The 17,552-nt window shown below is 42.0% G+C and overlaps 42 non-coding genes across 42 annotated transcripts; 34 read left to right on the forward strand and 8 right to left on the reverse strand.

Moving 5' to 3' along the window:
* Positions 1-253: 253 nt before the first annotated feature.
* trnap-agg (transfer RNA proline (anticodon AGG)) lies at positions 254-325 on the reverse strand. Its single transcript has one exon. It is a non-coding gene; the product is annotated as a tRNA-Pro (tRNA).
* Positions 326-827: 502 nt separating this feature from the next.
* Positions 828-900, forward strand: trnav-aac (transfer RNA valine (anticodon AAC)). The gene has a single exon. It is a non-coding gene; the product is annotated as a tRNA-Val (tRNA).
* Positions 901-1,217: 317 nt separating this feature from the next.
* Positions 1,218-1,289, reverse strand: trnap-agg (transfer RNA proline (anticodon AGG)). Its single transcript has one exon. It is a non-coding gene; the product is annotated as a tRNA-Pro (tRNA).
* Positions 1,290-1,991: 702 nt separating this feature from the next.
* trnaq-cug (transfer RNA glutamine (anticodon CUG)) lies at positions 1,992-2,063 on the forward strand. The gene has a single exon. It is a non-coding gene; the product is annotated as a tRNA-Gln (tRNA).
* Positions 2,064-2,145: 82 nt separating this feature from the next.
* On the forward strand, positions 2,146-2,218 carry trnav-cac (transfer RNA valine (anticodon CAC)). The gene has a single exon. It is a non-coding gene; the product is annotated as a tRNA-Val (tRNA).
* A 488-nt stretch (positions 2,219-2,706) lies between these two features.
* On the forward strand, positions 2,707-2,778 carry trnap-ugg (transfer RNA proline (anticodon UGG)). Its single transcript has one exon. It is a non-coding gene; the product is annotated as a tRNA-Pro (tRNA).
* Positions 2,779-3,105: 327 nt separating this feature from the next.
* trnav-aac (transfer RNA valine (anticodon AAC)) lies at positions 3,106-3,178 on the forward strand. Its single transcript has one exon. It is a non-coding gene; the product is annotated as a tRNA-Val (tRNA).
* Positions 3,179-3,308: 130 nt separating this feature from the next.
* trnaq-cug (transfer RNA glutamine (anticodon CUG)) lies at positions 3,309-3,380 on the forward strand. The gene has a single exon. It is a non-coding gene; the product is annotated as a tRNA-Gln (tRNA).
* An 82-nt stretch (positions 3,381-3,462) lies between these two features.
* On the forward strand, positions 3,463-3,535 carry trnav-cac (transfer RNA valine (anticodon CAC)). The gene has a single exon. It is a non-coding gene; the product is annotated as a tRNA-Val (tRNA).
* Positions 3,536-4,026: 491 nt separating this feature from the next.
* On the forward strand, positions 4,027-4,098 carry trnap-ugg (transfer RNA proline (anticodon UGG)). The gene has a single exon. It is a non-coding gene; the product is annotated as a tRNA-Pro (tRNA).
* A 324-nt stretch (positions 4,099-4,422) lies between these two features.
* On the forward strand, positions 4,423-4,495 carry trnav-aac (transfer RNA valine (anticodon AAC)). Its single transcript has one exon. It is a non-coding gene; the product is annotated as a tRNA-Val (tRNA).
* Positions 4,496-4,779: 284 nt separating this feature from the next.
* On the forward strand, positions 4,780-4,852 carry trnav-cac (transfer RNA valine (anticodon CAC)). Its single transcript has one exon. It is a non-coding gene; the product is annotated as a tRNA-Val (tRNA).
* A 491-nt stretch (positions 4,853-5,343) lies between these two features.
* On the forward strand, positions 5,344-5,415 carry trnap-ugg (transfer RNA proline (anticodon UGG)). Its single transcript has one exon. It is a non-coding gene; the product is annotated as a tRNA-Pro (tRNA).
* Positions 5,416-5,742: 327 nt separating this feature from the next.
* Positions 5,743-5,815, forward strand: trnav-aac (transfer RNA valine (anticodon AAC)). Its single transcript has one exon. It is a non-coding gene; the product is annotated as a tRNA-Val (tRNA).
* A 130-nt stretch (positions 5,816-5,945) lies between these two features.
* trnaq-cug (transfer RNA glutamine (anticodon CUG)) lies at positions 5,946-6,017 on the forward strand. Its single transcript has one exon. It is a non-coding gene; the product is annotated as a tRNA-Gln (tRNA).
* An 82-nt stretch (positions 6,018-6,099) lies between these two features.
* On the forward strand, positions 6,100-6,172 carry trnav-cac (transfer RNA valine (anticodon CAC)). Its single transcript has one exon. It is a non-coding gene; the product is annotated as a tRNA-Val (tRNA).
* An 878-nt stretch (positions 6,173-7,050) lies between these two features.
* Positions 7,051-7,123, forward strand: trnav-aac (transfer RNA valine (anticodon AAC)). The gene has a single exon. It is a non-coding gene; the product is annotated as a tRNA-Val (tRNA).
* Positions 7,124-7,404: 281 nt separating this feature from the next.
* On the forward strand, positions 7,405-7,477 carry trnav-cac (transfer RNA valine (anticodon CAC)). The gene has a single exon. It is a non-coding gene; the product is annotated as a tRNA-Val (tRNA).
* A 318-nt stretch (positions 7,478-7,795) lies between these two features.
* trnap-agg (transfer RNA proline (anticodon AGG)) lies at positions 7,796-7,867 on the reverse strand. Its single transcript has one exon. It is a non-coding gene; the product is annotated as a tRNA-Pro (tRNA).
* Positions 7,868-9,682: 1,815 nt separating this feature from the next.
* On the forward strand, positions 9,683-9,755 carry trnav-aac (transfer RNA valine (anticodon AAC)). The gene has a single exon. It is a non-coding gene; the product is annotated as a tRNA-Val (tRNA).
* A 127-nt stretch (positions 9,756-9,882) lies between these two features.
* On the forward strand, positions 9,883-9,954 carry trnaq-cug (transfer RNA glutamine (anticodon CUG)). The gene has a single exon. It is a non-coding gene; the product is annotated as a tRNA-Gln (tRNA).
* An 82-nt stretch (positions 9,955-10,036) lies between these two features.
* Positions 10,037-10,109, forward strand: trnav-cac (transfer RNA valine (anticodon CAC)). The gene has a single exon. It is a non-coding gene; the product is annotated as a tRNA-Val (tRNA).
* A 317-nt stretch (positions 10,110-10,426) lies between these two features.
* trnap-agg (transfer RNA proline (anticodon AGG)) lies at positions 10,427-10,497 on the reverse strand. The gene has a single exon. It is a non-coding gene; the product is annotated as a tRNA-Pro (tRNA).
* A 500-nt stretch (positions 10,498-10,997) lies between these two features.
* trnav-aac (transfer RNA valine (anticodon AAC)) lies at positions 10,998-11,070 on the forward strand. The gene has a single exon. It is a non-coding gene; the product is annotated as a tRNA-Val (tRNA).
* A 472-nt stretch (positions 11,071-11,542) lies between these two features.
* Positions 11,543-11,614, forward strand: trnaq-cug (transfer RNA glutamine (anticodon CUG)). Its single transcript has one exon. It is a non-coding gene; the product is annotated as a tRNA-Gln (tRNA).
* Positions 11,615-11,694: 80 nt separating this feature from the next.
* Positions 11,695-11,766, forward strand: trnav-cac (transfer RNA valine (anticodon CAC)). The gene has a single exon. It is a non-coding gene; the product is annotated as a tRNA-Val (tRNA).
* A 311-nt stretch (positions 11,767-12,077) lies between these two features.
* On the reverse strand, positions 12,078-12,149 carry trnap-agg (transfer RNA proline (anticodon AGG)). Its single transcript has one exon. It is a non-coding gene; the product is annotated as a tRNA-Pro (tRNA).
* A 101-nt stretch (positions 12,150-12,250) lies between these two features.
* On the forward strand, positions 12,251-12,323 carry trnap-ugg (transfer RNA proline (anticodon UGG)). The gene has a single exon. It is a non-coding gene; the product is annotated as a tRNA-Pro (tRNA).
* A 317-nt stretch (positions 12,324-12,640) lies between these two features.
* Positions 12,641-12,713, forward strand: trnav-aac (transfer RNA valine (anticodon AAC)). The gene has a single exon. It is a non-coding gene; the product is annotated as a tRNA-Val (tRNA).
* A 281-nt stretch (positions 12,714-12,994) lies between these two features.
* On the forward strand, positions 12,995-13,068 carry trnav-cac (transfer RNA valine (anticodon CAC)). Its single transcript has one exon. It is a non-coding gene; the product is annotated as a tRNA-Val (tRNA).
* An 886-nt stretch (positions 13,069-13,954) lies between these two features.
* On the forward strand, positions 13,955-14,026 carry trnav-aac (transfer RNA valine (anticodon AAC)). Its single transcript has one exon. It is a non-coding gene; the product is annotated as a tRNA-Val (tRNA).
* Positions 14,027-14,149: 123 nt separating this feature from the next.
* Positions 14,150-14,221, forward strand: trnaq-cug (transfer RNA glutamine (anticodon CUG)). Its single transcript has one exon. It is a non-coding gene; the product is annotated as a tRNA-Gln (tRNA).
* An 82-nt stretch (positions 14,222-14,303) lies between these two features.
* On the forward strand, positions 14,304-14,376 carry trnav-cac (transfer RNA valine (anticodon CAC)). The gene has a single exon. It is a non-coding gene; the product is annotated as a tRNA-Val (tRNA).
* A 318-nt stretch (positions 14,377-14,694) lies between these two features.
* Positions 14,695-14,766, reverse strand: trnap-agg (transfer RNA proline (anticodon AGG)). The gene has a single exon. It is a non-coding gene; the product is annotated as a tRNA-Pro (tRNA).
* Positions 14,767-15,266: 500 nt separating this feature from the next.
* Positions 15,267-15,339, forward strand: trnav-aac (transfer RNA valine (anticodon AAC)). Its single transcript has one exon. It is a non-coding gene; the product is annotated as a tRNA-Val (tRNA).
* Positions 15,340-15,469: 130 nt separating this feature from the next.
* Positions 15,470-15,541, forward strand: trnaq-cug (transfer RNA glutamine (anticodon CUG)). The gene has a single exon. It is a non-coding gene; the product is annotated as a tRNA-Gln (tRNA).
* An 82-nt stretch (positions 15,542-15,623) lies between these two features.
* Positions 15,624-15,696, forward strand: trnav-cac (transfer RNA valine (anticodon CAC)). The gene has a single exon. It is a non-coding gene; the product is annotated as a tRNA-Val (tRNA).
* A 317-nt stretch (positions 15,697-16,013) lies between these two features.
* trnap-agg (transfer RNA proline (anticodon AGG)) lies at positions 16,014-16,085 on the reverse strand. Its single transcript has one exon. It is a non-coding gene; the product is annotated as a tRNA-Pro (tRNA).
* Positions 16,086-16,582: 497 nt separating this feature from the next.
* Positions 16,583-16,655, forward strand: trnav-aac (transfer RNA valine (anticodon AAC)). The gene has a single exon. It is a non-coding gene; the product is annotated as a tRNA-Val (tRNA).
* Positions 16,656-16,782: 127 nt separating this feature from the next.
* Positions 16,783-16,854, forward strand: trnaq-cug (transfer RNA glutamine (anticodon CUG)). The gene has a single exon. It is a non-coding gene; the product is annotated as a tRNA-Gln (tRNA).
* An 82-nt stretch (positions 16,855-16,936) lies between these two features.
* On the forward strand, positions 16,937-17,009 carry trnav-cac (transfer RNA valine (anticodon CAC)). Its single transcript has one exon. It is a non-coding gene; the product is annotated as a tRNA-Val (tRNA).
* A 316-nt stretch (positions 17,010-17,325) lies between these two features.
* Positions 17,326-17,397, reverse strand: trnap-agg (transfer RNA proline (anticodon AGG)). Its single transcript has one exon. It is a non-coding gene; the product is annotated as a tRNA-Pro (tRNA).
* Between the last annotated feature and the right edge of the window lie 155 nt (positions 17,398-17,552).

The raw sequence follows: 17,552 nt of genomic DNA on the forward strand, positions 1-17,552 counted from the left end.
GCACTTGCTTGGGGTGCTATTGCAATACGCTCCTTTTCTTTTTTCTTCACCGAATTTCCATCATGTAGGTTCTATGGTGTAATGGTTAGCACTGTGGACTCTGAATTTATTGGAAGAAGTACAGTTGACATCAAAAAATTAGATTATTCCACATATAACCTGACTTTTTGTAGTATATTTGCAAGCTTTCCCATACACTTCTGTATAAAAGCAAACAGATGAGCTTTGCAGGGTCGTCTACATGTGGTCGACGGGGCTCGTCCGGGATTTGAACCCGGGACCTCTCGCACCCTAAGCGAGAATCATACTCCTAGACCAACAAGCCGCTTTTGAGGGAAACTTCCTACTCGATAGCAGTCCTGGCCTAGTTGGCTTGATGAAACAGCAAGTCCTCCTCTCACTTACCTTAAACTTTTTTTTATGCATGTGCCTCATTGGTCTAGGCGTATGATTCTCGCTTTGGGTGCGAGAGGTCCCGGGTTCAATTCCCGGATGAGCCCATTTAACTGCTCTCGGACGATTGCAAGGATTTGCAAAATATGCCAAATTCTCAATGTTTGAGATGATTTTCTGATGATGGTGCATATTATTGTACAGAATGACAGAAACATCGTTCAGAGAACAGTATAAGACATTATTCATTGAAGGGGTAATATTTTATATGTATCAACTGGGAAATGACACTATCAAGAGTGGTTTCACACACTCAGGACTCTGAATCCAGTGACCTGAGTTCAAGTCTGGTAGAACCTTTTGTACTGCAATCGTCGATAAAGCTTTTGATTTGAATAATGGAACCTGAAACTGTCATTGAGCATTGAAGTTCAGTTTCTGTAGTGTAGTGGTCATCACGTTTGCCTAACACGCAAAAGGTCTCTGGTTCGAAACCAGACAGAAACAGTTTTTGCATGTTTTCCTTTGCAGACGGCATAGTGAAACTACAAGAGACGATGGTCATTGTTCAAATGCTGATTCATTTCAATGCAGGCCTTTTTGAAATGAATGCTACTTCACCGAATTTCCATCATGTAGGTTCTATGGTGTAATGGTTAGCACTGTGGACTCTGAATTTATTGGAAGAAGTACAGTTGACATCAAAAAATTAGATTATTCCATATATAACCTGACTTTTTGTAGTATATTTGCAAGCTTTCCCATACACTTCTGTATAAAAGCAAACAGATGAGCTTTGCAGGGTCGTCTACATGTGGTCGACGGGGCTCGTCCGGGATTTGAACCCGGGACCTCTCGCACCCTAAGCGAGAATCATACTCCTAGACCAACGAGCCGCTTTTGAGGGAAACTTCCTACTCGATAGCAGTCCTGGCCTTGTTGGCTTGATGAAACAGCAAGTCCTCCTCTCACTTACCTTAAACTTTTATTATGCATGTGGCTCATTGGTCTAGGCGTATAATTCTCGCTTTGGGTGCGAGAGGTCCCGGTTCAATTCCCGGATGAGCCCATTTAACTGGTCTCGGACGATTGCGAGGATTTGCAAAATATGCCAAATTCTCAATGTTTGAGATGATTTTCTGATGATGGTGCCAATTATTGTACAGAATGACAGAAACATCGTTCAGAGAACAGTATAAGACATTATTCATTGAAGGGGTAATATTTTATATGTATCAACTGGGAAATGACACTATCAAGAGTGGTTTCACACACTCAGGACTCTGAATCCAGTGACCTGAGTTCAAGTCTGGTAGAACCTTTTGTACTGCAATCGTCGATAAAGCTTTTGATTTGAATAATGGAACCTGAAACTGTCATTGAGCATTGAAGTTCAGTTTCTGTAGTGTATGGTCATCACGTTTGCCTAACATGCAAAAGGTCTCTGGGTCGAATCCAGACAGAAACAGTTTTTGGATGTTTTGCTTTGCAGACGTCGTAGTGAAACTGCAAGAGACGTTGTCGTTGTTCAAATTCTGATTCACGTCAATGTAGGCCTTTTGGAAATCAATGCTACCTCACCTAATTTCTTTCACGTAGGTTCTATGGTGTAATGGTTAGCACTCTGGACTCTGAATCCAGCGATCTGAGTTCAAGTCTCAGTAGAACCTTTTGTCTTTTCTCCTGCAATCGTCGACACAGTTTTTGATTTCAATGATGGAACCTGCGACTGTCGACGAGCATTGAAGTTCAGTTTCTGTAGTGTAGTGGTCATCACGTTTGCTTCACACGCAAAAGGTCTCTGGTTCGAAACCAGACAGAAACAGTTTTTGCATGTTTTCCTTTGCAGACGGCATAGTGAAACTACAAGAGACGATGGTCATTGTTCAAATGCTGATTCATTTCAATGCAGGCCTTTTTGAAATGAATGCTACTTCACCGAATTTCCATCATGTAGGTTCTATGGTGTAATGGTTAGCACTGTGGACTCTGAATTTATTGGAAGTACAGTTGACATCAAAAAATTAGATTATACCACATATAACCTGACTTTTTGTAGTATATTTGCAAGCTTTCCCATACACTTCTGTATAAAAGCAAACAGAGAGCTTTGCAGGGTCGTCTACATGTGGTCGACGGGGCTCGTCCAGGATTTGAACCCGGGACCTCTCGCACCCTAAGCGAGAATCATAATCCTAGACCAACGAGCCGCTTTTGAGGGAAACTTCCTACTCGATAGCAGTCCTGGCCTTGTTGGCTTGATGAAACAGCAAGTCCTCCTCTCACTTACCTTAAACATTTTTTTATGCATGTGGCTCATTGGTCTAGGCGTATGATTCTCGCTTTGGGTGCGAGAGGTCCCGGGTTCAATTCCCGGATGAGCCCATTTAACTGCTCTCGGACGATTGAAAGGATTTGCAAAATATACCAAATTCTCCATGTTTGAGATTATTTTCTGATGATGGTGCCAATTATTTTACAGAATGACAGAAACATCGTTCAGAGAACAGTATAAGACATTATTCATTGAAGGGGTAATATTTTATATGTATCAACTGGGAAATGACACTATCAAGAGTGGTTTCACACACTCAGGACTCTGAATCCAGTGACCTGAGTTCAAGTCTGGTAGAACCTTTTGTACTGCAATCGTCGATAAAGCTTTTGATTTGAATAATGGAACCTGAAACTGTCATTGAGCATTGAAGTTCAGTTTCTGTAGTGTAGTGGTCATCACGTTTGCCTAACACGCAAAAGGTCTCTGGTTCGAAACCAGACAGAAACAGTTTTTGGATGTTTTGCTTTGCAGACGTCGTCGTGAAACTGCAAGAGACGTTGTCGTTGTTCAAATGCTGATTCACGTCAATGTAGGCCTTTTGGAAATCAATGCTACCTCACCTAATTTCTTTCACGTAGGTTCTATGGTGTAATGGTTAGCACTCTGGACTCTGAATCCAGCGATCTGAGTTCAAGTCTCAGTAGAACCTTTTGTCTTTTCTCCTGCAATTGTCGACACAGTTTTTGATTTCAATGATGGAACCTGCGACTGTCGACGAGCATTGAAGTTCAGTTTCTGTAGTGTAGTGGTCATCACGTTTGCTTCACACGCAAAAGGTCTCTGGTTCGAAACCAGACAGAAACAGTTTTTTGCATGTTTTCCTTTGCAGATGGCATAGTGAAACTACAAGAGACGATGGTCATTGTTCAAATGCTGATTCATTTCAATGCAGGCCTTTTTGAAATGAATGCTACTTCACCGAATTTCCATCATGTAGGTTCTATGGTGTAATGGTTAGCACTGTGGACTCTGAATTTATTGGAAGAAGTACAGTTGACATCAAAAATTAGATTATTCCACATATAACCTGACTTTTTGTTGTATATTTGCAAGCTTTCCCATACACTTCTGTATAAAAGCAAACAGATGAGCTTTGCAGGGTCGTCTACATGTGGTCGACGGGGCTCGTCCGGGATTTGAACCTGGGACCTCTTGCACCCTAAGCGAGAATCATACTCCTAGACCAACGAGCCGCTTTTGAGGGAAACTTCCTACTCGATAGCAGTCCTGGCCGTGTTGGCTTGATGAAACAGCAAGTCTTCCTCTCACTTACCTTAAACTTTTTTTATGCATGTGGCTCATTGGTCTAGGCGTATGATTCTCGCTTTGGGTGCGAGAGGTCCCGGGTTCAATTCCCGGATGAGCCCATTTAACTGCTCTCGGACGATTGCAAGGATTTGCAAAATATGCCAAATTCAATGTTTGAGATGATTTTCTGATGATGGTGCCAATTATTGTACAGAATGACAGAAACATCGTTCAGAGAACAGTATAAGACATTATTCATTGAAGGGGTAATATTTTATATGTATCAACTGGGAAATGACACTATCAGAGTGGTTTCACACACTCAGGACTCTGAATCCAGTGACCTGAGTTCAAGTCTGGTAGAACCTTTTGTACTGCAATCGTCGATAAAGCTTTTGATTTGAATAATGGAACCTGAAACTGTCATTGAGCATTGAAGTTCAGTTTCTGTAGTGTAGTGGTCATCACGTTTGCCTAACACGCAAAAAGTCTCTGGGTCGAATCCAGACAGAAACAGTTTTTTGGATGTTTTGCTTTGCAGACGTCGTAGTGAAACTGCAAGAGACGTTGTCGTTGTTCAAATGCTGATTCACGTCAATGTAGGCCTTTTGGAAATCAATGCTACCTCACCTAATTTCTTTCACGTAGGTTCTATGGTGTAATGGTTAGCACTCTGGACTCTGAATCCAGCGATCTGAGTTCAGTCTCAGTAGAACCTTTTGTCTTTTCTCCTGCAATCGTCGACACAGTTTTTGATTTCAATGATGGAACCTGCGACTGTCGACCCTCATTGAAGTTCTGTTTCTGTAGTGTAGTGGTCATCACGTTTGCTTCACACGCAAAAGGTCTCTGGTTCGAAACCAGACAGAAACAGTTTTTGCATGTTTTCCTTTGCAGATGGCATAGTGAAACTACAAGAGACGATGGTCATTGTTCAAATGCTGATTCATTTCAATGCAGGCCTTTTTGAAATGAATGCTACTTCACCGAATTTCCATCATGTAGGTTCTATGGTGTAATGGTTAGCACTGTGGACTCTGAATTTATTGGAAGAAGTACAGTTGACATCAAAAATTAGATTATTCCATATATAACCTGACTTTTTTGTAGTATATTTGCAAGCTTTCCCATACACTTCTGTATAAAAGCAAACAGATGAGCTTTGCAGGGTCGTCTACATGTGGTCGACGGGGCTCGTCCGGGATTTGAACCCGGGACCTCTCGCACCCAAAGCGAGAATCATACGCCTAGACCAATGAGCCGCTTTTGAAGGAAACTTCCTACCGATAGCAGTCCTGGCCTAGTTGGCTTGATGAAACAGCAAGTCCTCCTCTCACTTACCTTAAACTTTTTTTTATGCATGTGGCTCATTGGTCTAGGCGTATGATTCTCGCTTTGGGTGCGAGAGGTCCCGGGTTCAATTCCCGGATGAGCCCATTTAACTGCTCTCGGACGATTGCAAGGATTTGCAAAATATGCCAAATTCTCAATGTTTGAGATGATTTTCTGATGATGGTGCCAATTATTGTACAGAATGACAGAAACATCGTTCAGAGAACAGTATAAGACATTATTCATTGAAGGGGTAATATTTTATATGTATCAACTGGGAAATGACACTATCAAGAGTGGTTTCACACACTCAGGACTCTGAATCCAGTGACCTGAGTTCAAGTCTGGTAGAACCTTTTGTACTGCAATCGTCGATAAAGCTTTTGATTTGAATAATGGAACCTGAAACTGTCATTGAGCATTGAAGTTCAGTTTCTGTAGTGTAGTGGTCATCACGTTTGCCTAACACGCAAAAGGTCTCTGGGTCGAATCCAGACAGAAACAGTTTTTGGATGTTTTGCTTTGCAGACGTCGTAGTGAAACTGCAAGAGACGTTGTCGTTGTTCAAATGCTGATTCACGTCAATGTAGGCCTTTTGGAAATCAATGCTACCTCACCTAATTTCTTTCACGTAGGTTCTATGGTGTAATGGTTAGCACTCTGGACTCTGAATCCAGCGATCTGAGTTCAAGTCTCAGTAGAACCTTTTGTCTTTTCTCCTGCAATCGTCGACACAGTTTTTGATTTCAATGATGGAACCTGCGACTGTCGACGCTCATTGAAGTTCTGTTTCTGTAGTGTAGTGGTCATCACGTTTGCTTCACACGCAAAAGGTCTCTGGTTCGAAACCAGACAGAAACAGTTTTTGCATGTTTTCCTTTGCAGATGGCATAGTGAAACTACAAGAGACGATGGTCATTGTTCAAATGCTGATTCATTTCAATGCAGGCCTTTTTGAAATGAATGCTACTTCACCGAATTTCCATCATGTAGGTTCTATGGTGTAATGGTTAGCACTGTGGACTCTGAATTTATTGGAAGAAGTACAGTTGACATCAAAAAATTAGATTATTCCATATATAACCTGACTTTTTGTAGTATATTTGCAAGCTTTCCCATACACTTCTGTATAAAAGCAAACAGATGACTTTGCAGGGTCGTCTACATGTGGTCGACGGGGCTCGTCCGGGATTTGAACCCGGACCTCTCGCACCCTAAGCGAGAATCTACTCCTAGACCAACGAGCCGCTTTTGAGGGAAACTTCCTACTCGATAGCAGTCCTGGCCTAGTTGGCTTGATGAAACAGCAAGTCCTCCTCTCACTTACCTTAAACTTTTTTTTATGCATGTGGCTCATTGGTCTAGGCGTATGATTCTCGCTTTGGGTGTGAGAGGTCCCGGGTTCAATTCCCGGATGAGCCCATTTAACTGCTCTCGGACGATTGCAAGGATTTGCCAAATTCTCAATGTTTGAGATGATTTTCTGATGATGGTGCAATTATTGTACAGAATGACAGAAACATCGTTCAGAGAACAGTATAAGACATTATTCATTGAAGGGGTAATATTTTATATGTATCAACTGGGAAATGACACTATCAAGAGTGGTTTCACACACTCAGGACTCTGAATCCAGTGACCTGAGTTCAAGTCTGGTAGAACCTTTTGTACTGCAATCGTCGATAAAGCTTTTGATTTGAATAATGGAACCTGAAACTGTCATTGAGCATTGAAGTTCAGTTTCTGTAGTGTAGTGGTCATCACGTTTGCCTAACACGCAAAAGGTCTCTGGTTCGAAACCAGACAGAAACAGTTTTGGATGTTTTGCTTTGCAGACGTCGTCGTGAAACTGCAAGAGACGTTGTCGTTGTTCAAATGCTGATTCACGTCAATGTAGGCCTTTTGGAAATCAATGCTACCTCACCTAATTTCTTTCACGTAGGTTCTATGGTGTAATGGTTAGCACTCTGGACTCTGAATCCAGCGATCTGAGTTCAAGTCTCATAGAACCTTTGTCTTTTCTCCTGCAATTGTCGACACAGTTTTTGATTTCAATGATGGAACCTGCGACTGTCGACGAGCATTGAAGTTCAGTTTCTGTAGTGTAGTGGTCATCACGTTTGCTTCACACGCAAAAGGTCTCTGGTTCGAAACCAGACAGAAACAGTTTTTTGCATGTTTTCCTTTGCAGACGGCATAGTGAAACTACAAGAGACGATGGTCATTGTTCAAATGCTGATTCATTTCAATGCAGGCCTTTTTGAAATGAATGCTACTTCACCGAATTTCCATCATGTAGGTTCTATGGTGTAATGGTTAGCACTGTGGACTCTGAATTTATTGGAAGAAGTACAGTTGACATCAAAAAATTAGATTATTCCATATATAACCTGACTTTTTGTAGTATATTTGCAAGCTTTCCCATACACTTCTGTATAAAAGCAAACAGATGAGCTTTGCAGGGTCGTCTACATGTGGTCGACGGGGCTCGTCCGGGATTTGAACCCGGGACCTCTCGCACCCTAAGCGAGAATCATACTCCTAGACCAACGAGCCGCTTTTGAGGGAAACTTCCTACTCGATAGCAGTCCTGGCCTAGTTGGCTTGATGAAACAGCAAGTCCTCCTCTCACTTACCTTAAACTTTTTTTTATGCATGTGGCTCATTGGTCTAGGCGTATGATTCTCGCTTTGGGTGTGAGAGGTCCCGGGTTCAATTCCCGGATGAGCCCATTTAACTGCTCTCGGACGATTGCAAGGATTTGCAAAATATGCCAAATTCTCAATGTTTGAGATGATTTTCTGATGATGGTGCCAATTATTGTACAGAATGACAGAAACATCGTTCAGAGAACAGTATAAGACATTATTCATTGAAGGGGTAATATTTTATATGTATCAACTGGGAAATGACACTATCAAGAGTGGTTTCACACACTCAGGACTCTGAATCCAGTGACCTGAGTTCAAGTCTGGTAGAACCTTTTGTACTGCAATCGTCGATAAAGCTTTTGATTTGAATAATGGAACCTGAAACTGTCATTGAGCATTGAAGTTCAGTTTCTGTAGTGTAGTGGTCATCACGTTTGCCTAACACGCAAAGAGGTCTCTGGTCGAATCCAGACAGAAACAGTTTTTGGATGTTTTGCTTTGCAGACGTCGTAGTGAAACTGCAAGAGACGTTGTCGTTGTTCAAATGCTGATTCACGTCAATGTAGGCTTTTGGAAATCAATGCTACCTCACCTAATTCTTTCACGTAGGTTCTATGGTGTAATGGTTAGCACTGGACTCTGAATCCAGCGATCTGAGTTCAAGTCTCAGTAGAAACCTTTGTCTTTTCTCCTGCAATCGTCGACACAGTTTTTGATTTCAATGATGGAACCTGCGACTGTCGACGCTCATTGAAGTTCTGTTTCTGTAGTGTAGTGGTCATCACGTTGCTTCACACGCAAAAGGTCTCTGGTTCGAAACCAGACAGAAACAGTTTTTGCATGTTTTCCTTTGCAGATGGCATAGTGAAACTACAAGAGACGATGGTCATGTTCAAATGCTGATTCATTTCAATGCAGGCCTTTTTGAAATGAATGCTACTTCACCGAATTTCCATCATGTAGGTTCTATGGTGTAATGGTTAGCACTGTGGACTCTGAATTTATTGGAAGAAGTACAGTTGACATCAAAAAATTAGATTATTCCATATATAACTGACTTTTTGTAGTATATTTGCAAGCTTTCCCATAACACTTCTGTATAAAAGCAAACAGATGAGCTTTGCAGGGTCGTCTACATGTGGTCGACGGGGCTCGTCCGGGATTTGAACCGGGACCTCTCGCACCCTAAGCGAGAATCATACTCCTAGACCAACGAGCCGCTTTTGAGGGAAAACTTCCTACTCGATAGCAGTCCTGGCCTAGTTGGCTTGATGAAACAGCAAGTCCTCCTCTCACTTACCTTAAACTTTTTTTTATGCATGTGGCTCATTGGTCTAGGCGTATGATTTTCGCTTTGGGTGCGAGAGTCCCGGGTTCAATTCCCGGATGAGCCCATTTAACTGCTCTCGGACGATTGCAAGGATTTGCAAAATATGCCAAATTCTCAATGTTTGAGATGATTTTCTGATGATGGTGCCAATTATTGTACAGAATGACAGAAACATCGTTCAGAGAACAGTATAAGACATTATTCATTGAAGGGGTAATATTTTATATGTATCAACTGGGAAATGACACTATCAAGAGTGGTTTCACACACTCAGGACTCTGAATCCAGTGACCTGAGTTCAAGTCTGGTAGAACTTTTGTACTGCAATCGTCGATAAAGCTTTTGATTTGAATAATGGAACCTGAAACTGTCATTGAGCATTGAAGTTCAGTTTCTGTAGTGTAGTGGTCATCACGTTTGCCTAACACGCAAAAGGTCTCTGGGTCGAATCCAGACAGAAACAGTTTTTGGATGTTTTGCTTTGCAGAGTCGTAGTGAAACTGCAAGACGTTGTCGTTGTTCAAATGCTGATTCACGTCAATGTAGGCCTTTTGGAAATCAATGCTACCTCACCTAATTTCTTTCACGTAGGTTCTATGGTGTAATGGTTAGCACTCTGGACTCTGAATCCAGCGATCTGAGTTCAAGTCTCAGTAGAACCTTTTGTCTTTTCTCCTGCAATCGTCGACACAGTTTTTGATTTCAATGATGGAACCTGCGACTGTCGACGCTCATTGAAGTTCTGTTTCTGTAGTGTAGTGGTCATCACGTTTGCTTCACACGCAAAAGGTCTCTGGTTCGAAACCAGACAGAAACAGTTTTGCATGTTTTCCTTTGCAGATGGCATAGTGAAACTACAAGAGACGATGGTCATTGTTCAAATGCTGATTCATTTCAATGAAGGCCTTTTTGAAATGAATGCTACTTCAACGAATTTCCATCATGTAGGTTCTATGGTGTAATGGTTAGCACTGTGGACTCTGAATTTATTTGAAGAAGTACAGTTGACATCAAAAAATTAGATTATTCCATATATAACCTGACTTTTTGTAGTATATTTGCAAGCTTTCCCATACACTTCTGTATAAAAGCAAAACAGATGAGCTTTGCAGGGTCGTCTACATGTGGTCGACGGGGCTCGTCCGGGATTTGAACCCGGACCTCTCGCACCCTAAGCGAGAATCATACTCCTAGACCAACGAGCCGCTTTTGAGGGAAACTTCCTACTCGATAGCAGTCCTGGCCTAGTTGGCTTGATGAAACAGCAAGTCCTCCTCTCACTTACCTTAAACTTTTTTTTATGCATGTGGCTCATTGGTCTAGGCGTATGATTCTCGCTTTGGGTGTGAGAGGTCCGGGTTCAATTCCCGGATGAGCCCATTTAACTGCTCTCGGACGATTGCAAGGATTTGCAAAATATGCCAAATTCTCAATGTTTGAGATGATTTTCTGATGATGGTGCCAATTATTGTACAGAATGACAGAAACATCGTTCAGAGAACAGTATAAGACATTATTCATTGAAGGGTAATATTTTATATGTATCAACTGGGAAATGACACTATCAAGAGTGGTTTCACACACTCAGGACTCTGAATCCAGTGACCTGAGTTCAAGTCTGGTAGAACCTTTTGTACTGCAATCGTCGATAAAGCTTTTGATTTGAATAATGGAACCTGAAACTGTCATTGAGCATTGAAGTTCAGTTTCTGTAGTGTAGTGGTCATCACGTTTGCCTAACACGCAAAAAGTCTCTGGGTCGAATCCAGACAGAAACAGTTTTTGGATGTTTTGCTTTGCAGACGTCGTCGTGAAACTGCAAGAGACGTTGTCGTTGTTCAAATGCTGATTCACGTCAATGTAGGCCTTTTGGAAATCAATGCTACCTCACCTAATTTCTTTCACGTAGGTTCTATGGTGTAATGGTTAGCACTCTGGACTCTGAATCCAGCGATCTGAGTTCAAGTCTGTAGAACCTTTGTACTGCAATCGTCGACAAGTTTTGATTTGAATAATGGAACCTGAAACTGTCATTGAGCATTGAAGTTCAGTTTCTGTAGTGTAGTGGTCATCACGTTTGCCTACACGCAAAAGGTCTCTGGTTCGAAACCAGACAGAAACAGTTTTTGGATGTTTTGCTTTGCAGACGTCGTAGTGAAACTGCAAGAGACGTTGTCGTGTTCAAATGCTGATTCACGTCAATGTAGGCCTTTGGAAATCAATGCTACCTCACCTAATTTCTTTCACGTAGGTTCTATGGTGTAATGGTTAGCACTCTGGACTCTGAATCCAGCGATCTGAGTTCAAGTCTCAGTAGAACCTTTGTCTTTTCTCCTGCAATTGTCGACACAGTTTTTGATTCAATGATGGAACCTGCGACTGTCGACGAGCATTGAAGTTCAGTTTCTGTAGTGTAGTGGTCATCACGTTTGCTTCACACGCAAAGGTCTCTGGTTCGAAACCAGACAGAAACAGTTTTGCATGTTTTCCTTTGCAGATGGTATAGTGAAACTACAAGAGACGATGGTCATTTTCAAATGCTGATTCATTTCAATGCAGGCCTTTTGAATGATGCTACTTCACCGAATTTCCATCATGTAGGTTCTATGGTGTAATGGTTAGCACTGTGGACTCTGAATTTATTGGAAGAAGTACAGTTGACATCAAAAAATTAGATTATTCCACATATAACCTGACTTTTTGTAGTATATTTGCAAGCTTTCCCATACACTTCTGTATAAAAGCAAACAGATGAGCTTTGCAGGGTCGTCTACATGTGTCGACGGGGCTCGTCCGGGATTTGAACCCGGGACCTCTCGCACCCTAAGCGAGAATCATACTCCTAGACCAACGAGCCGCTTTTGAGGGAAACTTCCTACTCGATAGCAGTCCTGGCCGTGTTGGCTTGATGAAACAGCAGTCTTCCTCTCACTTACCTTAAACTTTTTTTATGCATGTGGCTCATTGGTCTAGGCGGTATGATTCTCGCTTTGGGTGCGAGAGGTCCCGGGTTCAATTCCCGGATGAGCCCATTTAACTGCTCTCGGACGATTGCAAGGATTTGCCAAATTCGCATGTTTGAGATGATTTTCTGATGATGGTGCCAATTATTGTACAGAATGACAGAAACATCGTTCAGAGAACAGTATAAGACATTATTCATTGAAGGGGTAATATTTTATATGTATCAACTGGGAAATGACACTATCAAGAGTGGTTTCACACACTCAGGACTCTGAATCCAGTGACCTGAGTTCAAGTCTGGTAGAACCTTTTGTAATGCAATCGTCGATAAAGCTTTTGATTTGAATAATGGAACCTGAAACTGTCATTGAGCATTGAAGTTCAGTTTCTGTAGTGTAGTGGTCATCACGTTTGCCTAACACGCAAAAGGTCTCTGGGTCGAATCCAGACAGAAACAGTTTTGATGTTTTGCTTTGCAGACGTCGTAGTGAAACTGCAAGAGACCTTGTCGTTGTTCAAATGCTGATTCACGTCAATGTAGGCCTTTTGGAAATCAATGCTACCTCACCTAATTTCTTTCACGTAGGTTCTATGGTGTAATGGTTAGCACTCTGGACTCTGAATCCAGCGATCGAGTTCAAGTCTCAGTAGAACCTTTTGTCTTTTCTCCTGCAATCGTCGACACAGTTTTTGATTTCAATGATGGAACCTGCGACTGTCGACGCTCATTGAAGTTCTGTTTCTGTAGTGTAGTGGTCATCACGTTTGCTTCACACGCAAAAGGTCTCTGGTTCGAAACCAGACAGAAAACAGTTTTTGCATGTTTTCCTTTGCAGATGGCATAGTGAAACTACAAGAGACGATGGTCATTGTTCAAATGCTGATTCATTCAATGCAGGCCTTTTTGAAATGAATGCTACTTCACCGAATTTCCATCATGTAGGTTCTATGGTGTACTGGGTTAGCACTGTGGACTCTGAATTTATTGGAAGAAGTACACAGTTGACATCAAAAAATTAGATTATTCCATATATACCTGACTTTTGTAATATATTTGCAAGCTTTCCCATACACTTCTGTATAAAAGCAAACAGATGAGCTTTGCAGGGTCGTCTACATGTGGTCGACGGGGCTCGTCCGGGATTTGAACCCGGGACCTCTCGCACCTAAGCGAGAATCATACTCCTAGACCAACGAGCCGCTTTTGAGGGAAACTTCCTACTCGATAGCAGTCCTGGCCTAGTTGGCTGATGAAACAGCAAGTCCTCCTCTCACTTACCTTAAACTTTTTTTTATGCATGTGGCTCATTGGTCTAGGCGTATGATTCTCGCTTTGGGTGTGAGAGGTCCCGGGTTCAATTCCGGATGAGCCCATTTAACTGCTCTCGGACGATTGCAAGGATTTGCAAAATATGCCAAATTCTCAATGTTTGAGATGATTTTCTGATGATGGTGCCAATTATTGTACAGAATGACAGAAACATCGTTCAGAGAACAGTATAAGACATTATTCATTGAAGGGGTAATATTTTATATGTATCAACTGGGGAATGACACTATCAAGAGTGGTTCACACACTCAGGACTCTGAATCCAGTGACCTGAGTTCAAGTCTGGTAGAACCTTTGTACTGCAATCGTCGATAAAGCTTTTGATTTGAATAATGGAACCTGAAACTGTCATTGAGCATTGAAGTTCAGTTTCTGTAGTGTAGTGGTCATCACGTTTGCCTAACACGCAAAAGGTCTCTGGTCGAAACCAGACAGAAACAGTTTTTGGATGTTTTGCTTTGCAGACGTCGTAGTGAAACTGCAAGAGACGTTGTCAAATGCTGATTCACGTCAATGTAGGCCTTTTGGAAATCAATGCTACCTCACCTAATTTCTTTCACGTAGGTTCTATGGTGTAATGGTTAGCACTCTGGACTCTGAATCCAGCGATCTGAGTTCAAGTCTCAGTAGAACCTTTTGTCTTTTCTCCTGCAATCGTCGACACAGTTTTTGATTTCAATGATGGAACCTGCGACTGTCGACGCTCATTGAAGTTCTGTTTCTGTAGTGTAGTGGTCATCACGTTTGCTTCACACGCAAAAGGTCTCTGGTTCGAAACCAGACAGAAACAGTTTTTGCATGTTTTTCCTTTGCAGATGGCATAGTGAAACTACAAGAGACGATGGTCATTGTTCAAATGCTGATTCATTTCAATGCAGGCCTTTTTGAAATGAATGCTACTTCACCGAATTTCCATCATGTAGGTTCTATGGTGTAATGGTTAGCACTGTGGACTCTGAATTTATTGGAAGAAGTACAGTTGACATCAAAAAATTAGATTATTCCATATATAACCTGACTTTTTGTAGTATATTTGCAAGCTTTCCCATACACTTCTGTATAAAAGCAAACAGATGAGCTTTGCAGGGTCGTCTACATGTGGTCGACGGGGCTCGTCCGGGATTTGAACCCGGGACCTCTCGCACCCTAAGCGAGAATCATACTCCTAGACCAACGAGCCGCTTTTGAGGGAAACTTCCTACTCGATAGCAGTCCTGGCCTAGTTGGCTTGATGAAACAGCAAGTCCTCCTCTCACTTACCTTAAACTTTTTTTATGCATGTGGCTCATTGGTCTAGGCGTATGATTCTCGCTTTGGGTGTGAGAGGTCCCGGGTTCAATTCCCGGATGAGCCCATTTAACTGCTCTCGGACGATTGCAAGGATTTGCAAAATATGCCAAATTCTCAATGTTTGAGATGATTTTCTGATGATGGTGCCAATTATTGTACAGAATGACAGAAACATCGTTCAGAGAACAGTATAAGACATTATTCATTGAAGGGGTAATATTTTATATGTATCAACTGGGAAATGACACTATCAAGAGTGGTTTCACACACTCAGGACTCTGAATCCAGTGACCTGAGTTCAAGTCTGGTAGAACCTTTGTACTGCAATCGTCGATAAAGCTTTTGATTTGAATAATGGAACCTGAAACTGTCATTGAGCATTGAAGTTCAGTTTCTGTAGTGTAGTGGTCATCACGTTTGCCTAACACGCAAAAGGTCTCTGGGTCGAATCCAGACAGAAACAGTTTTTGGATGTTTTGCTTTGCAGACGTCGTCGTGAAACTGCAAGAGACGTTGTCGTTGTTCAAATGCTGATTCACGTCAATGTAGGCCTTTTGGAAATCAATGCTACCTCACCTAATTTCTTTCACGTAGGTTCTATGGTGTAATGGTTAGCACTCTGGACTCTGAATCCAGCGATCTGAGTTCAAGTCTCAGTAGAACCTTTTGTCTTTTCTCCTGCAATCGTCGACACAGTTTTTGATTTCAATGATGGAACCTGCGACTGTCGACGCTCATTGAAGTTCTGTTTCTGTAGTGTAGTGGTCATCACGTTTGCTTCACACGCAAAAGGTCTCTGGTTCGAAACCAGACAGAAACAGTTTTTGCATGTTTTCCTTTGCAGATGGCATAGTGAAACTACAAGAGACGATGGTCATTGTTCAAATGCTGATTCATTTCAATGCAGGCCTTTTTGAAATGAATGCTACTTCACCGAATTTCCATCATGTAGGTTCTATGGTGTAATGGTTAGCACTGTGGACTCTGAATTTATTGGAAGAAGTACAGTTGACATCAAAAAATTAGATTATTCCATATATAACCTGACTTTTTGTAGTATATTTGCAAGCTTTCCCATACACTTCTGTATAAAAGCAAACAGATGAGCTTTGCAGGGTCGTCTACATGTGGTCGACGGGGCTCGTCCGGGATTTGAACCCGGGACCTCTCGCACCCTAAGCGAGAATCATACTCCTAGACCAACGAGCCGCTTTTGAGGGAAACTTCCTACTCGATAGCAGTCCTGGCCTAGTTGGCTTGATGAAACAGCAAGTCCTCCTCTCACTTACCTTAAACTTTTTTTATGCATGTGGCTCATTGGTCTAGGCGTATGATTCTCGCTTTGGGTGAGAGGTCCCGGGTTCAATTCCCGGATGAGCCCATTTAACTGCTCTCGGACGATTGCAAGGATTTGCAAAATATGCCAAATTCTCAATGTTGAGATGATTTTCTGATGATGGTGCAATTATTGTACAGAATGACAGAAACATCGTTCAGAGAACAGTATAAGACATTATTCATTGAAGGGGTAATATTTTATATGTATCAACTGGGAAATGACACTATCAAGAGTGGTTTCACACACTCAGGACTCTGAATCCAGTGACCTGAGTTCAAGTCTGGTAGAACCTTTTGTACTGCAATCGTCGATAAAGCTTTTGATTTGAATAATGGAACCTGAAACTGTCATTGAGCATTGAAGTTCAGTTTCTGTAGTGTAGTGGTCATCACGTTTGCCTAACACGCAAAAGGTCTCTGGGTCGAATCCAGACAGAAACAGTTTTTGGATGTTTTGCTTTGCAGACGTCGTAGTGAAACTGCAAGAGACGTTGTCGTTCAAATGCTGATTCACGTCAATGTAGGCCTTTTGGAAATCAATGCTACCTCACCTAATTTCTTTCACGTAGGTTCTATGGTGTAATGGTTAGCACTCTGGACTCTGAATCCAGCGATCTGAGTTCAAGTCTCAGTAGAACCTTTTGTCTTTTCTCCTGCAATCGTCGACACAGTTTTTGATTTCAATGATGGAACCTGCGACTGTCGACGCTCATTGAAGTTCTGTTTCTGTAGTGTAGTGGTCATCACGTTTGCTTCACACGCAAAAGGTCTCTGGTTCGAAACCAGACAGAAACAGTTTTGCATGTTTTCCTTTGCAGATGGCATAGTGAAACTACAAGAGACGATGGTCATTGTTCAAATGCTGATTCATTTCAATGCAGGCCTTTTTGAAATGAATGCTACTTCACCGAATTTCCATCATGTAGGTTCTATGGTGTAATGGTTAGCACTGTGGACTCTGAATTTATTGGAAGAAGTACAGTTGACATCAAAAAATTAGATTATTCCATATATAACCTGACTTTTTGTAGTATATTTGCAAGCTTTCCCATACACTTCTGTATAAAAGCAAACAGATGAGCTTTGCAGGGTCGTCTACATGTGGTCGACGGGGCTCGTCCGGGATTTGAACCCGGGACCTCTCGCACCCTAAGCGAGAATCATACTCCTAGACCAACGAGCCGCTTTTGAGGGAAACTTCCTACTCGATAGCAGTCCTGGCCTAGTTGGCTTGATGAAACAGCAAGTCCTCCTCTCACTTACCTTAAACTTTTTTTTATGCATGTGGCTCATTGGTCTAGGCGTATGATTCTCGCTTTGGGTGTGAGAGGTCCCGGG

The sequence above is a fragment of the Poeciliopsis prolifica genome, unplaced genomic scaffold (assembly GCF_027474105.1).
Source record: "Poeciliopsis prolifica strain line A6 unplaced genomic scaffold, Auburn_PproV2 SCAFFOLD231, whole genome shotgun sequence".
NCBI classification, from domain to species: domain Eukaryota; kingdom Metazoa; phylum Chordata; class Actinopteri; order Cyprinodontiformes; family Poeciliidae; genus Poeciliopsis; species Poeciliopsis prolifica.